Genomic DNA, 16,890 nt, shown 5'->3' on the forward strand with positions numbered 1-16,890 from the left:
TTCTAGATTATGTCTTTCCAAAGCACTGAGGCAGTGCACCTATTCTGTAGTTGCAGCTGATGCCTGAATGTAGCCTAGCTGACAAATTATTGATTAATAAGAACTTGAATTTCTGAAAGATTTGTACTGTTAACCAAAATCTGAGCAAGGAGTCTCAAATGTAATTCTTAGCCAGAATTACATGTTAATGAACCGTTTAACAGTGTGAATCAAGGAACATCAGTGTAAGGATTTATTTTAATTTATTTTTTACCTGCTTGAGATATCAGTTAAAGTTTGCCAGCTTGGTTGCAGATGAACGGACGTTTGAAGTTCACCAAACTACTTAATGTGGGATAGGATGATAGACTTCCAGCGCCCTCAAGGCTGTGACCTTGCAGCCATTTTACATAGCACATCCTCCTCCTATAGGGATGAACCTTTCCCTGGCCCGAAAAGTAGCAGCTCTGTTGAAGCTTTGCTTATTGTAACAGGCTTTTGTTTCCAGGTTACATGTCTGTGGAAGACTTAATTCTGAATAGAGATATAGATATTACTGGAAACTAATTGTTTTTTCTATTATACTCTGATTTATCAAAAAGTAAAACATTTAAACTGTGCTACAGAAATTCAGAAGTTGTCTTGCAATCTTTAAACAATAAATGAATGAGTTGCCCTTAAAAAAAAAAAAAAGGATTAAGCAGTTAAGCTGTTGGTCCCACATCAGACAAATTATCCTTATACCTCCTGTCAATGTTGTTAACAGAGACTGTTATTTTATTAATCCTTATGATCCCGTGATTCTTTCTTTCATGTTTCAGGGCACAGCAGGTGAGAGAGTGGATTTGTTAAGCTGGGTGGGTTTATCCTTCTTTTATGCGTTCATTCAATTTTATGTTCATTTACTTATTGTACACACATGGCAATAGAAGCTGCTAAAGCAATCATTGCTATTCTGCAAAACAACAAGGCACAGAAGCAGAGGTCTTATTTCTGAGATTTCTCCCCCCAGGATTATTATGATTAAAGATCCTTTCCCCCCACTCCCTGGAGAGGACAAGGGGCTGCTCGCTGGAGGTTTTTTAATGACTTGGGGAAAGGCTCAAATATCCCCCCATTATGGTAATCCACCCCAGGGGCAAACCACACAAGAATATTATGAATTTATTTTATTTTTCTATCCTTGCAAAGGTAATACTCAGCTCATTAGAATATGAAAACTATACTGTCAAATTTCAGAATTACATGGATGAAGAAAATCACCAAAGTGGCATCATATCACGTGTGTTATAGTTGTATTTACTATATTGACTATATTAACTATGTTGTGTTAACAATATATTGTATAACTATATATTGAAAAGGCAAAATGCTGTAACTTATTTCAGAGAAAATAATTATGTTGGCAAACCCCAAATTGTACACTGTAGACAGGTCCTAGGAAAAGAAGATTTAATTCATAGTGGACAAGAGGTTAGCTTCTGTTTTCAGCCATGTGCTATTTCAAGAATTAAACGTCATGAATAATACAGGATGTAAGAGGAATAGTCTAAAGACGGAAAAGCACATTTTGATTAGGAAAGAGAATTTATGGCTTAAGTCTTTTTTTTTTTTAAGGAAAACTGCCTTATTACTATGAGATAAGAAAATTGTTTCCTTCTTTTCTTCCTGGCTTTCTTCTTTTTCTTTTTTTTAACCTTTTTAATTTTGGATATTTGACCTCTAAGCTGAGATGACTGAAAATGCCTCCTCTGGGCATCAACCTTTTTGAAAGACTTTTTCCCCCTCCCTAAGGGCTCTATTTGTCTCTTGGAGGCATTGCCTACATTACTCACCAAGAGGCAAGCATTTGTCCTTGCACTAAATGCTGACATCTCCTGATAAGAGGGAAGCTGCAAAGTAGAAGAATTGAAGGTCAATATGTTGATAGTGGTCTCAAGAGCATTGATGTACATTTGTGTATTGGGGAAGGGGAGAGAAGCTTGAGAGTGGGCCAGTGGGGAGGGGTAAATATTTTGTGGTGCTGTCTACCTATGGGCTTATAAAGTTTACAGCTGCATTAGGAGGACAAGCATTACCATTAGCATGAAAAGTAGGGCAGACCTCAGTTGCAAAAGCTTCTAGCCATACACATAGGGCAATACGTAAATGATACACCTTATTGCATTCACCCATTCACCCTCCCCTGTTCATGCTAATTGGAAATTTCAGTCCATTTCAGAGAAGTAACACAACTATCGATCATTTTCCCTGGCACGAATCTTCCTAGAGCTCACGCACTAGCCCATGTGTCTTAGATTTAATATCTGCTCACTAGCTGGATTGAAGCCAAGAGGTGGTTCCCAAAGTTGCTGCACATTAGAATCACCTGGGGAACTCTGAGCCCTCCCTGTGCCCAGGCTCCTCCCTAGACCTACTGAATCAAAATCTCTGGGGCTGGGACCCAGACACCAATGTTTTTCTTAAAAGCTCTTTAGGTCATTCAAATGAGCAGCAAAGCTTGAGAAGCAGCCCAATAACGGGAACAAACTTATTTCACACAGATAAAGTGGGGCAATTCATATGTTAAAAGAACATGAATATATGTCCATGCCTCTCTCACGCTTTGTCACAGTTTACCCTTCCCCCTCCCCATATCCTCAAGTCCGTTCTCTAGTAAGTCTGTGTCTTTATTCCTGTTTTACCCCTAGGTTCTTCATGACATTTTTTTTTCTTAAATTCCATATATATGTGTTAGCATACGGTATTTGTCTCTCTCTTTCTGACTGACTTCTACACTGTTGGTGGGGATGTAAATTGGTGCAACCACTATGGAAAACACTATGGCAGTTCCTCAAAAAGCTAAAAGTAGAGCTACCATATGATCCAGCAATCTTACTCCTGGGCATATATCTGGACAAAACTATAATTCGAAAACATACATGCACCCCTATGTTCACAGCAGCACTATTTATAATAGCCAAGACATGCAAACAACCTAAATGTCCACTCACAGATGAATGGATAAAGAAGATGTGATATATATAAAATGGAATACTACTCAGCTATAAAAAAGAATGAAATAATGCCATTTGCAGCAACATGGCTGGACCTAGAGACTATTATACTAAATGAAGTAAGTGAGAAGGAGAAAGACAAATACCATATGATATCACTTATATGTGGAATCTAGAATATGATACAAATGAACTTATCCGTGAAACAGAAACAGACTCACAGACATAGCACACAAACTTGTGGTTCCCGAGGGGAAGGGGGAGGTGGGGGAGTGATGGATTGGGAGTTTGGGATTAGCAGAGGTAACCTATTATATATATGATGGATAAACAACAAGGTCCTACTGTATAGTACAGGGAACTATAGTCAATGTCCTGTAATTAACCATAATGGAAAAGAATATGAAAAATTATATATACGTATAACTGAATCACTTTGTTGTACAGCATAAACTAACACAACATTGTATATCAACTATACTTCAGTAAAATAAATTTTTAAAAAAAGGAAAAAAAACATGAATATATATATATATACATATATATATATATATTTCTTTTTTTCCTCTTCATTCTGTTTGTGTTTCAAATAGGCTTTTTTTTTTTTCCTTCTGCAAAAAGCGTTATTGTTTCCATTTGGTCCAAGGCTTGGGAGAGGGCTCCTGGGCGGTTACAAAGCTGCCTAGTAGCTGCAGAGCAGGGCTTCAGGCAGAAGCTCTGATGCCAGAGGGGCTCCTCAGAGGCCGCTGGACTTCAGAGACTCCTGTTTGTGCTCGAGGGTGAGCCTTTCAAAGAGATACTCGCCCAGCACAGCCTGCGGACCAGCCAGCCTGCGGAGGTTGGTCAGGTGGTCGCCCATCTTCTTGATGAGTTTCACCTGCTCCTCCAGGAAGCGGCTCTCCAGGAAGTCACAGAGGTGGGAGTCTGCGCGGGCGGAAGCCAGGGCGCGCAGATGTGATAGTGCCTGGTGCAGGCTCTTCTCCCTAAGAATGGCGGCTTCCACAGCGTCCTGGGTTTTACCCCACTCATCTTGAGAAGGCTTCCGCGCATCCTGGAAGAGGGCGCGGCCACAGCACTGGTTTTGCATTTTCAAGAGACGCTGCGCGCCCTCACACTTCTCCTCAGCCAGTTCGCGAAAAATGTGGCCCACACTGTCCAGAGTCCCATCGTTGCTGTCGAAATAGAAGCTCAGAGAGAGGTAAGTGTCCCCAGATGCATGTTGAACAGGCGGTGGACGGCGGCCTCCACCTCGATGGAATAATTCTGACGAACCTGGGAACTCGTGGTTGATCAGTGATAAGGAGCTAAGCTCAAAAAACGGTGTTGGCCTGTCCTGGAGGCTGAGGATAGCTGAGTGGCTGATTCCAAAGGTTGCGACAGGAAGAAAGGTTGGAGGGTGGTCGGGGGCTGGAGCAAGGAGCGTCCCTGGGTCTGTTCATTCCAAACACTGTTGAAGCAAAAGACAGAACTGCAGGACTGCCGAGCGCACTGCCTCAAATAGGCTTTGATATAAATGAACCAGAAGTCCAAGCAAGGACAAAACTTACCCTTCCCCCCACCAATATAGCTGGCGATACTAGAATCTAGACCTGGGAAGGGATTCTTCCATTACTTTCTGAACATTCCAAGCCACTAGAGCAGTGGTTCTCAAAGTATGGTCACCTTGTAACCAAGCAGTACCCTATGGGGCCTTCCTAGGACAGACCCATCCCCCATATCCTCTGCTGTAGTTCCTCTCTGAAGTACTCAGATAATAGTATCTCAGGCATATTTCTTGAGTTTTCAGATGCTAAAAACCACCACCCAATGGAAGAAATTAACTCCTTGATGATCATGAGCACGTAGCCCCCAGACCTTCTGGCACCTAAGGATGGATAATGTTACCTGCCCTGTGGCCTCCACATCAACCAATCAGAGGATTGTGCACGAGCTGATCACATTCCCTGGGACGTCCCTCCCTCACCTGGCCTTTAAACATGCTTTGCTGAAATCCTTTGGAGATTTCAGGGTGTTTTGGAACTCGGGCCACCCCTCTCCTTGCTCGATCCTGCAATAAACCTTTCTCGGCTCCAGACTCCAACCTTTAGGTTTGTTTGGCCTCACTGTGCTTCAGACACACGAACCTGCATTCGGTAACAACATGACCAGTTTTACCAGCGTCCCCTGATAATGTGTCAGATATTCAAGTTTTAGGGCCCTGTCCCAGCCCTATGGAATCAGCAACTCTGGTGGGGCTCAGTGATCTCTGTTATAACAGGCCCTCCAGATGATTTTTATTCACCTTAAAGTTTGAAAATATCTGCATTGTCAGCTGGCCAAAGCGTCCACCAGCAGGTGAAGGGGAGTGGTGCCTGGAAAAGATAGGGACCAGCCAACGCAAGTACAGCAGCATTTGCCGTGGTGGTAATGGAGAATGCCTTTTCTCCACTGGTTGGCACAGACTAGGATCTGGGAGCAGTGGCAGGGTTATTTAGGATGCTTTACATTTCAATGTAGAGGGACCGCTGTCCTGGTTTGCCAGGGACTTCCCCTGTGTGAGCACTTAAAATCTCATCCTGGCAAACCCCTTAGCCCTGGGTTTGAAAAACGTAGGGAATAACATGAAATTTAGGGGAAACATGATCTAGGTTTTGGGCGAGTCACAAGTGCTAATTAAAGCTAAGCAAGTATGGACAACACTAGCGTTCTTTAGCCCTTTGCGGGGAGGTAAATCTGATTGGGTGAAAGGACTTATTGTTAAGAGATCTTTGTAGAAACATCCCCTTCTGCTTAGTCCGCTGGTTCTCAGGTCTGGCTAGACATTGGCATCGTCTGAGGAGATTTAAAATGATTTTATTGGTCTACGATGACCAACCGTCAGTGTGAGGGTTTTTAAAAAGTGCTTCAGATGATTCTAATGCACAACCAAATTTAGGTGCCACTGCTTAAGCTTTTGAACCGCTGCTGCATATTTTCACCTCATCTTCCTATGAGAATATCCAACTGTAGTTGAGGTTTGTTTTTTTTTTCTTTTTCTAACTGTCTTATTATAAGATTTACTGTCTTAAATAAGGTTGAATGTACAGAAAATCTTGCTAGTCCATCTGGTATAGCTGGATACTTAGAATAATATAGTTAAGATATATACCATTTAAGTATTGTGACTGGCCTTTTTTTGAAATTAACATATGCATTGAATTAGTATGTTCTCTTTTGAAGTTGTTATGTTGGGGAGCTATACCTCTAATCTGCCATTGCTAAATGTGTGGACACCTCTTATTAGGAATTGCTTTTAGAAATCTTTAGGGATTAAAACCAAGATTGCTGTATTATTTGTACTGGAACCACAAAAACCTCACAGAGTTCCCCCGCTGTACCTTCTACCCCCACTCTAACCCGTGGCAACTTCTAATCTGTTCTCCATCTCCACAGTTTTGTTATTTTAAGAATAATATGTAAACATAATCATGAATTACTTAATCTTCGGAGATCAGCTTTTCAAAATTTTTCCCTCGGCATCATTCCCTTGAAGTTCATTTCAATTTTTGCGTATATTAATAATTTGTTCCTTTCTGTTGCTCGGTAGTATTCTATCATAAGATTTTATCACAATTTGTTTCAACATTCATCCACTGAAAGACATTTGGGTAGTTGCCAGTTTTGGGCTATTATAAATAAAACTGCTATGAACATTTATGTGTAAGTTTCTGTGGGAACTTAATTAAGTTTTTGTTTCTTTTGGATAAATGCTCAAGAGTACAATTACTGCGTTGTAGGGTGAATCTACTTTTAGGATTAAAAGAGACTGTCAAGCTGTTGATCAGAGTGGCTAAACCATTCTATTTTCCCACCAGTGATGTGATATAATTTTTCTATGTACTTGCCAGCATTTGATATTGTCACTATACTTTAATTTTAGTTACTCTCTGACATCTCATTATGGTCTTAATTGGCATTTCCCTAATGGCTAATGATGCTGAGCATCTTTTCATGTGCTCCTTTGCCGTGTGTATATTCTCTTCCATGAAATGTCTGTTCCTGTCTTCTGCCTATTTTCTAGTTGGATTTTTTTAAGTTGTTTGGAGAGTTCTTTGTATATTATAGATACAAGTCATTTGTCTCATATGGGATTTTCAAATATGTTTTCCTACTGTGTAATTTGAGTTTTCATCCACTTAAAAGGAACTTCTATGAAGCATTTTTAACTCATTTTGATGAGATCCAATTTATCAGTTTTTGCCTTTATTGATCATACTTTTGGTGTCAAGTCTAAGAATTATTCCCCTAGTTCTAGATGCCAAACATTTTCTCCTATTTTTTTTCTAAAAATGTCCTGCTTTTACATTTAAGATTATGATCCACTTTGATTTAATTTTTGTGTAAGGTGTGGAGGTTAAGGTTCATTTTTTGTTTGTTTTTGTCGAGGGATGTCCAACTGTTTCAGTACCATTTTTTGAAAAGTCTATTCTTCCTTGATAGCTTTTGCACTGCTGTCAAAAACAAGTTATATGGATTTATGTCAGTCTATTTCTGGGTTCTCTATTCCATTCCATTGATCTATGTATCTACCCTCCATCATTACTGCAAACTCTTGAAATTGGGTAGATTAATTCCTCCCATTTTCATCTTCCTTTACAAGTTGTTTTAGCTATTCTTCAGCCTCTTCTTACCATATAAATCTTAGAATAAGCTTGTCTATATCCACAAAAACCTTGAGGGCATTTTAAGAGTAATTGTGTTAAGCCTCTTAACTTGGGGAGAATTGACATCTTTATCAGGTTGTGTTTTCTAATCCATGAACAAGGTATGTCTCCCTATTTGTTTGCGACTTAAAAATTTTTCTTCATCAGCATTTTGTAATTTTCAGTCTAGAGGTCCTATAAATGTCTTATTGGGCTTATATTTAAGTATTTATTTAGGTCAGTTGTAAATGGCATCACATATTTTTATTTAAGCTTCTACACATTTGTTATTAATATGTAATTTGATAAAATTGTGGTGATCTTGTACTCTAAATCATTTACAAACTAATATTATTTCTCAAGCTTTCTGTGGATTCCTTGGTATTTTCTCCATTTAGATTATCATCTCATCTTCAGATACAGACAGTTTTACTTTTCCTTATTCAGTATAATAGGATATATTGCTATTCAACATTCAGTAGGATATGTTCCTTCCTATGCAACGTAGTAGGAATAGTCCTTTTATCTTTTAAATAAACTTTTAAAAAATTTAACTTTTAAATTTATGTATTTATTTATTTTTGCTTTATTTTCTTACTAGAACCTCCAGTGATATATTTAATAAAAGTGGTGAGAGCAGATATCGGTGCCTTGTTTCTGATCTTACAGAGAAAGCATCCAGTCTTTCACAGTTAAATATCATGTCGGTATAGGTTGTTTGTAGATCATCTTTATGAGTTTCAGTATGTTCCTTTTCTATTCCTAGTTTGCTTGGAGTTTTTTTTCTTCTTTCTTTAAAATCATGAATGGGATTGGATTTTGTCAGATGCTTTCTCTGCATTAATGGATAGGATCACATGACTTTTCCCCCTTAATCTATTGGATATGGTGGATTACACTGTTTAATTTTCAAATATTTAACCAACTTTGCATAACTGGAATAAATCCCACTTGGTCATGGTATATTATTCTTTTCATATATTTCTGGATTTAATTTGCTAATATTTGGCTGAGGGTTTTTCAGCCAATTTCATAAAAAATATTGGTCTGTAGGTTTCTTCTTTCTATACTATCCCTGTCTGGTTTTGGTATCAAGGTAATACTGGCTTCATAAAATTAATTAGAAACTGTTCCCTCTACTTCTATTTCTTATCAAATCATGTAAAATTGGTGTTAATTCTTTAAGTCTTGGGTAAAAGTGAAACATCTAAGCCTGAATATTTCTTTTGGGAGTTTTTAAATGAAAAACCAGTGTTTCTAATGGTTACAGGAAAATTGAGATTATCTATTTCATCTTGGCTGAGTTTTGGTAGTTTTGGGTGTAGAAACATTGGCCCATTTCATCTACATTTTTGAATTTATAGTGTAGACTTGTTCATAGTAACTTGTCCCTCATTAACCTGCAGGATATGTCATGGTATCCCTGGTTGCATTTCTGATATCTGTGATTTGTGCCATCTCTCTGTTTATCTTTATCAGTCTTTCTAGATCTTTATTGGTTAGATTGTTTATTTCAAAGAACCAGCCTTTTGTTTCATTGATTTTCCCCCCTATTTTCCTGTTTTCAGCTTCATGGATTTCTGTTTCATCTTTATTATTTCCTTCTTTCTGCTTGTTTAGTGTTTTTTCCTCTTCCTTTTTTACTATTTTAATATAGAAAATTAGATTATTGCTTTGAAATATTTTCTTTCCCAATTTAGTGCTATAAACTTCCCTTTCAGCATTGCTTTCACTTCATTCCGCAAACTTTGATCTGTTATATCTCCATTTTCTTTTATTCTATGCATTTAAAAATTTTTTCCTTGATGCTGTCTTTTTTACCCATGAGTTATTTGGAAGTGTGATGTTTAGTTTTCATGTGATTGAAGATTTTCCTGTTGTCTTTCTCTTATTGATTTCTAGTCTGATTCCATTATGGCTAGAGAACATACTCTCTATGATTTTAATTCTTTTAAATCTGCTAATGTTTTTTTATCGCCCAGTATATGGTATATGAGTGAATGTTCCATGGACACTTCAATATGTATTCTGCTCTTACTGAGTGTGTTCTTTAAATGTCAGTTATATCCTGTTGATGGATGATATTTTCAGTTCTTCCATATCCTTGCTGATTTTTCTCTCTGGTAGTTGTATAAATTGCTGTGTTGAAGTCTCAAATAATAATTGTGGATTTAAAACTTTCTCCTTTTACCTTTTTCAGTGTTTGCTTCATGCATTTTGAAGTTCTGTTGTTTGGTGCACACACATTTAGTATCACTAGGTCATTTAGGTGGATTATTCCTGTTATCTTTATGTAATGACCCTCTTTGCCCCTAATAATTTCCTTTGCTCTGAAGTCTACTTTATCTGATATTAATATAGCCATTCCTGCTTTTTCTGATTAATGTTCACATGATATATCATTTTCATCCTTTTACTTTGAACTACCTATATCATGATGTTTAAAGTAAGCTTCTTATAGACAGTATATAGTTGGATCATGCTTGCGATTTTTTAATCTACTCTTCCAATCTCTGTCTTTGACTTGGTTATTTAGATCATTTACCATTAATGTAATTATTGCCATGTCAAAGATTTGGTCTACCATGTTATTTTTTGTTTTGTCTTTTACCTTAGTTTCTCAATCCTGTGTTTCCCTTATTTTTCCTTCTTGTGGGTTACTTAAACATTTTTTTTTCTTTCAAAAGTTTATTTAGTATCAAGCAAGAGGAGACTTTGCTTAACACTACAGAACATTTCAAGACTTGAGTTACAAAAGAATACCACATTATTTGCACTTGTAGTTGGCTTCCCTTTTTACGCATGTTGGCAAGAGAAAAAAAAAAACTAGCATATGGCTGAAAGATAAAATAACTAAATTTCTATGGAAACCTTTAAAATGAAAGGTGAGGCTTATGTTAAAAGGATGGATTAACATATTTAGTAAACCTATCTTTTTTGTTTAACACTAGTTAATCAAAGTTTTTTTTTTCCTTTTGATGACCTATTTTTTCATATACAGACTGGAAATAACAAAATTTTACATGTCTTTTTTTTTTTTCTGCCCAGGTTGATGTTTCAACAAAGTAATTTTAAATTCCATCCATTCAGATGTTAAGCATTTTGATTTATTTAAAAAGGGATTGTTCATAGAAAACAATTACTTTGAACAGTATACAGGACTGGTGGAGACTGGCTATGTCACAACATCAGACAGTACAATCAGTATCTGCTGTATGGCTGGTCTCTGTAGACGCCCTTTGCTGTCCTTGCCGAGGGTGCCTTGTGTCTTGAGTTTGTCCACTCCTCTTGCCCGTAGGAATCATAAGTCTCTTCACTGAGTCCGTGTCCATAATCATAGTAATCAGCACCACTTTGGGCTGGGGCGCTATAGCTGTTATCATAGGAATCATAACTCTGTTCATCATAAGCAGCGCCATATCCATCATCATAGTCATAATCTCCATAGGTCTCTTGTGTTGGGGGCGGCGGTGGAGGTCTGTACCCAGTTGGGGGGACATCTCTTGCTCTGGGAGTGAGAAGTCCTCTTCCTCGACTCACTGGCCCTCGGGTGGAAAGGATTCCTCTGGAAGTTGGCGTCCCTCGTGGTACCCCGACTCCCACTGGCCGGGCCGCGACTCCTCCCCTTCCCCTGGTTATTGCTGGGGTTGGTACACCTCTTGTACGCAAGGTAGGTTTCCCTCGAACAACTGGTACATCTGCATTTTCCGAACCACCATTCAAATATGTTAATTCCTGGAGCTGTGCTTGCCTGATTTCATCATTATAGTCTGGAATGAGGAACTTTCTGATTTCCTCCAGAGCATGTCCTATCCGGGCATAGGCTTCTGTGGCGGGGCAAACACTTCAATCAGAACATGGAGATCATCATTGAGGTGGAAGTACTTTGCTTCTCCACTTTTCCTCAACTCTTCTTCCTTTGCCTTGTCTCTCATGGAGCCTTTTCCAAGGATGGACATTTTTGTCAAGGTTTCTTCTTGCAAGCGCTTCAGAGAATTGCCACGTGGCCCCAAAAGTTTTCCCACAAAGTTGAACTTAGGGAGCTGTTTTACAGGAATCAACACTTTCTGTCCCAGCTTCATGTTCTTATTAATCACCACATCAATGTACTTTTCTTCGTCCTTGCTTTCTCCTTTGTGAAACTTTTCTATTTCTTGGTTCACCAGCCGCAGGGCGTGCGTGAAGGAGGGGTCCAGGGAGTCCTTCTCCGCCATCAGCTCCAGCAGGTACTTCTCCTCCATGCTCGCCGGCCGCCAGGGCCCTGGACGCGGACTCGAGGCGGGCGAGCAGCGCCGGCCACGCAACCCCCGACCCCGCCCGCGCCCTAGCGGCGCGGAACCCGGGCCGGACGCCGCGGCCAGGGCGCGGCGGAGCCAAGCCGGGCGGTCGGCCTGGCGGCGCCGCGAGGCGGGAAGCGGCCGCGCAGCCCCGGTCCCCAGGGGGTGGCCGCCGACTGCCCCGCGCTGGCGGCCACTGCCTCCCGGACGCGGTCCCCGAGCTCCCGCCACGGGCCGGCGCAGTCAGGCGGGCCCTCTTGCCGGGCCGGCGGCACACTCTGCGAGCCTGAGGCAGTCCCGGGCGAACCCCGCCAGCGGGCGCCAGCGCCAGCGCCAGCGCCGAGCTCAGCCGCCACCCGCACGCCGCGCGCCGCCCCGCGTTCTCCGAGCTCTACTTAAACATTTTTTAATAAGTCCATTTTAATTTAATTCATTTATAATCATTTGTGTATACTGTTTGTATAGTTTTCTTAGTGGTTGCTTTTGGCATTACAGTATACATATGTAACTTATCATAGCCTACTGGAATCAGTGTTTCATTACTTCAAGTGAAGTTTCAAAATTTTACTTCCATTTAGGTCTCTTAATATTCCCCAGTTTTAAAGTATGATTTTCTGTAGTATTTCCTTTCTCTACATTGAGAACCCCATCAGATGGTGTCATCATTTTTGCTTTGACCATCATATAGAATTTAAGAAACTCATGAGGCTAATGATAGTCTCTTATATTTACCCCATTTGTTTTCACCCATTCCATTGTTCCCCTTTTCTTTCTGAAGTTCCCAGTCTTCTGTTATTGTTTATGTTTTCATAACAGTAGGTGATATCTTGGATTTCCAGTGCAACTGGATATGAGTTTCAGGAAACACTGAGCCTGGCTCACTTAATGCTACTGAGTTGGAGGGTTTGTATATGTTGGGCCTGTTGGCACAGCAGATGCTAGCAGATTAGACTAATGTTGATGGGACTAGTGCCACAGGAGGATGGGTTCCCATTCAGGCTATGCTGCTGCTACAGTAGATCAAGTCCCCCTCTACCCCAAGTGTGGGGCAGTGACCTGCTGCTGTCACTGCTTTGTATTAGGCTCCTTTTGCCTCAGGTGTGTGGTGGGATCCCTTGGAAGCTGCTGCTGCTGCTGCTGCTGCTGCTGCTGCTGCTGTCAATCACAAGGTTAAATTCATTTCAGAAATACTTAAGTATAAATATATAGCCTGGCTCTTGTAGGACCTCTGTATTTTTTTTTATTGCTTTCATACAAATTATCCCAAATTTAGTGACTCAAAGCAACGTAAATTTATTACCTTACAAGTCTGACATTGGCCTCAATTGAGTAAAAGTGTTGGCAGGATCGACAGATGAATGGATAAAGATGTGGCACATATATACAATGGAATATTACTCAGCCATAAAAAGAAATGAAATTGAGTTATTTGTAGTGAGGTGGATCGACCTAGAGACTGTCATACAGAGTGAAGTAAGTCAGAAAGAGAAAAACAAATACCATATGCTAACACATATATATGGAATCAAAAAAAAAAAAGAAAAAATGGTTATGAAGAACCTAGGGGCAGGGCAGGAATAAAGACGCAGCCATAGAGAGTGGACTTGAGGACACAGGGATGGGGAAGGGTAATCTGGGATGAAGTGAGAGAGTGGCATGGACATATATACACTACCAAATGTAAAAGAGCTAGCTAGTGGGAAGCAGCCACAAAGCACAGGGAGATCAGCTCTGTGCTTTGTGTCCACCTAGATGTGTGGGATAGGGAAGGGAGGGTGGGAGGGAGATGCAAGAGGGAGGAGATATGGGGATATATGTATATGTATAGCTGATTCACTTTGTTATGAAGCAGAAACTAACACGCCATTGTAAAGCAATTATACTCCAATAAAGATGGTTAAAAAAGAAAAAAAAGTGTTGGCAGAGCTACATTCTTTTCTGGAGGCTCTTAGGGGTGTTTCTGTTCCCTGGACTTTATCCGCTTCCAGCGGTCACTTGTAGTCCTTGACTCAGAGTCCCCTTTCTCCACCTACAAACCCCAAAATGTTGCATCTCTCTGATTCTGCTTCTATTAGGACATCTCTCTCTTTCTCTTTCTACAGTTGGGAATGGTTTTCTGCTTTTAAGGACTCATGCAATTAGATTTGTTCCATGAGGTAATCCAGGATAATCTTTCTATCTCAAGGCCTATAACTTCAGTCATATCTGCAAAGTCCTCTTTACCATGTAAGGTAACATATTATTGGGTTCTAGGGATTAGGGTGAGGGCATTTTTAGGAGCCATTATGCTGCCTACCACACCCTTAACAAGTGACCTTGAGAAAATTACTGAGACTTTAAAGCCTTACTTTCCTCAAACATAAAATGGAAAGAAAGATAACTAGTTAATATCATGAAAGTGAAACAGTATATATGAAATCAACTAATTCAAAAAATAAGATTTCTTCTTTTTCTTTATGATTGGCATGATTCTCAGAGTTCAGTTACTTGAAGAGTTACTTTTTTTTAAACAGAACTAAGGCATTTCAGGGTTCAGGTGCTGTAAGATTGTCTGAATTATCTGAGTAGCAATTAGCTAAGCACAGGTGTAAAGCATTTGATTTACTCCCTGGTGTCCTTTATCTTCTCATCCCACTAAATCCATATCCCTTGTCTAGCTCCAGCCAGTAGAGTCAGAGCTTGTTTTACTGTTTAACTAAAGTTCAATTTAAATTTGCTCTACATCTCCAGATTCTCAGCCCTGGTTGCATATTATAATCACCTGGGGAGATTTCAAGACCTACTTGATGCCAAAGTTTTACCTATCATGGATATTTGAGGAGGGACCTGGAATGAAATGCTCTAGCTTATGGTTTGGGGAGCCAAATCATAGTCTACACTGAGCCAAATCATTTGCGAGATCACCTCTAAAAAGCAATTTATCTGTGGTGACTGATGCTCTTCCTTTGTCAGTATGCTTGTCCCTCTTTGGGGGAAAAGAAGAAGGGGAAAAAAAACCCCAGCGGTTGGGCTCCCTGAATTATAACCTGATGCTGCGGAATTAGTGTTGGCTCAGAGCGCACATCTTCGGATACCCATTCTCTCTCCTGCTTCCTTGCATGAGCTTATATCCTTGGGCAGTTTTTCATCCACCACCCTCTTTTGCTTCTAATCTTAGCAAGTAAAGTCTCTCCTTAATGAAACAGCATTTCATGAGACTTACTGGGAGCATAGGTCTGTTCCAGACCTATCCTATGTTAGCTAAAGCAGATATAAGTGATGTATTTTTGGCATTCATCCTTGTGGGTTGGAGAGAGAAGACAGAATTTTATCCTTTAGGTGTCATATGACTGGGCAAATGGGCTCATTCCCTCTACTGCCTACCATGTAAAATACTGAGGGTGTTACCTCCAGAAGGTATCTTCTGGGTATCAAAATAGCTCAGATAAGTCATATTTCTCAGTAACAGGTGACAAAACTATGGCTTAGGTGGTGAATTTTCCATGTCAATTTGTCTGGGCCACCATGCCCAGTTATTTGGTCAAATATTATTCTGGATATTTCTGTGATGGTGTTTTTGTGTTTTTTAAAATTTTTATGTTTTATTTATTTATATTTTTGTCTGCATTGGGTCTTCGTTGCTGCACGTGGGCTCTCTCTATTTGCAGCAAGCGAGGGCTACTCTTTGTTGGGGTGTGCGGGCTTCTCATTGCGGTGGCTTCTCTTGTTGCAGAGCATGGGCGCTAGGTGCACGGGCTCAGTAGCTGTGGTGCATGGGCTTAGTTGCTCCACGGCATGTGAGATCTTCCCAGACCAGGACTCAAACCCGTGTCCCCTGCATTGGCAGGCGGATTCTTAACCACTGTGCCACCAGGGTAGTCCCTGTGATGGTGTTTTTGGATGAAATTCATAATTAAATTTGTGGTGGACTTTGAGTAAAGCAGAGTATCCTCCATAATATGCATGGGCCTCATCCAATCAGGTGAAGCTCTTAATAAAGACTGACCTCCCTGTCGCAAAAAGGAATTCTGCCAGAAGACTTACAGAAATTGAACTGCAGCTCTTCCGAGAGTCTCTAGACAGCCTAACCTGCAGATTTTGAATTTACCAAGCCTCTATTATTGTGTGAACCAGTTGTTTAAAATCTCTCTCTCTTTCTCTATCTTTATATAGATATGGATATAGATCTAGGTATCAATATCGATATCTAGATCTATATCAGTATATATGGGCACATTGTATACACATGCTGTTGGTTCTGTTTTTCTGGAGAACCTTGACTAATACAGTGGCCCATATAAATAAAAGGATGAACCCAAGTTCACCCAGGTAGAAAGTAGTACAATGAGAACTGGAACTTAAGGCCTCATGACTCATTCAGCTGTGAACACTGACCCAGAACTGGCGTCCGCACACTCTGGCCCACTGATGAGATCTCGCTTGACTCCTGGTTTTGTACATAACGTTTTGCTTGAACACAGCCGCATCCATTCATTAACGTATTGTGCATGGCTGTTTCTGTGCTGCAGCAGCAGATGGGCAGTTGCAATGGAGACGTATGGTACAGAAAATCCAAAATATTTACTATCTGACCCTTTACAAAAAAGATCTGCTGACCCCTGCTCTAGGATGCCATCTGATTTCTGATAGCACTGAGGAGAATAATTCATGCACATTGGGATAGATTGTTAATCTCATGTCCTCCTTAGGTCAAAGATCTCTTAAATGCTTACCCTTGCAATAGCCAGCTTGGGGAGCACCGTCTGAGGATGCAGAAATATTTCTTGCCAGGTCTTTCCAATCCACACTGCTCCCTGACTATGGTTCTTAAACCCTGTTGTTTTTTTTTAAATTTTATTGGAGTGTAGTTGATGTACACTGTTGTGTTAGTTTCAGGTGTACAGCAGTGAATCACTTATACATACACACATATCCACTTTTTTTTTTCTTTTTTCGGTACGCGGGCCTCTCACTGTTGTGGCCTCTCCCGTTGTGGAG

General features: G+C 40.3%; 2 pseudogenes; both read right to left on the reverse strand.

The window, feature by feature from the left end:
- Window positions 1–2,725: 2,725 nt before the first annotated feature.
- LOC125961699 (ferritin light chain-like) lies at window positions 2,726–5,104 on the reverse strand (annotated as a pseudogene).
- Window positions 5,105–10,304: 5,200 nt separating this feature from the next.
- Window positions 10,305–12,218, reverse strand: LOC125961766 (KH domain-containing, RNA-binding, signal transduction-associated protein 3-like; annotated as a pseudogene).
- Window positions 12,219–16,890: the final 4,672 nt, after the last annotated feature.

Source organism: Orcinus orca, chromosome 17, assembly GCF_937001465.1.
Source record: "Orcinus orca chromosome 17, mOrcOrc1.1, whole genome shotgun sequence".
Lineage (NCBI taxonomy): Eukaryota > Metazoa > Chordata > Mammalia > Artiodactyla > Delphinidae > Orcinus > Orcinus orca.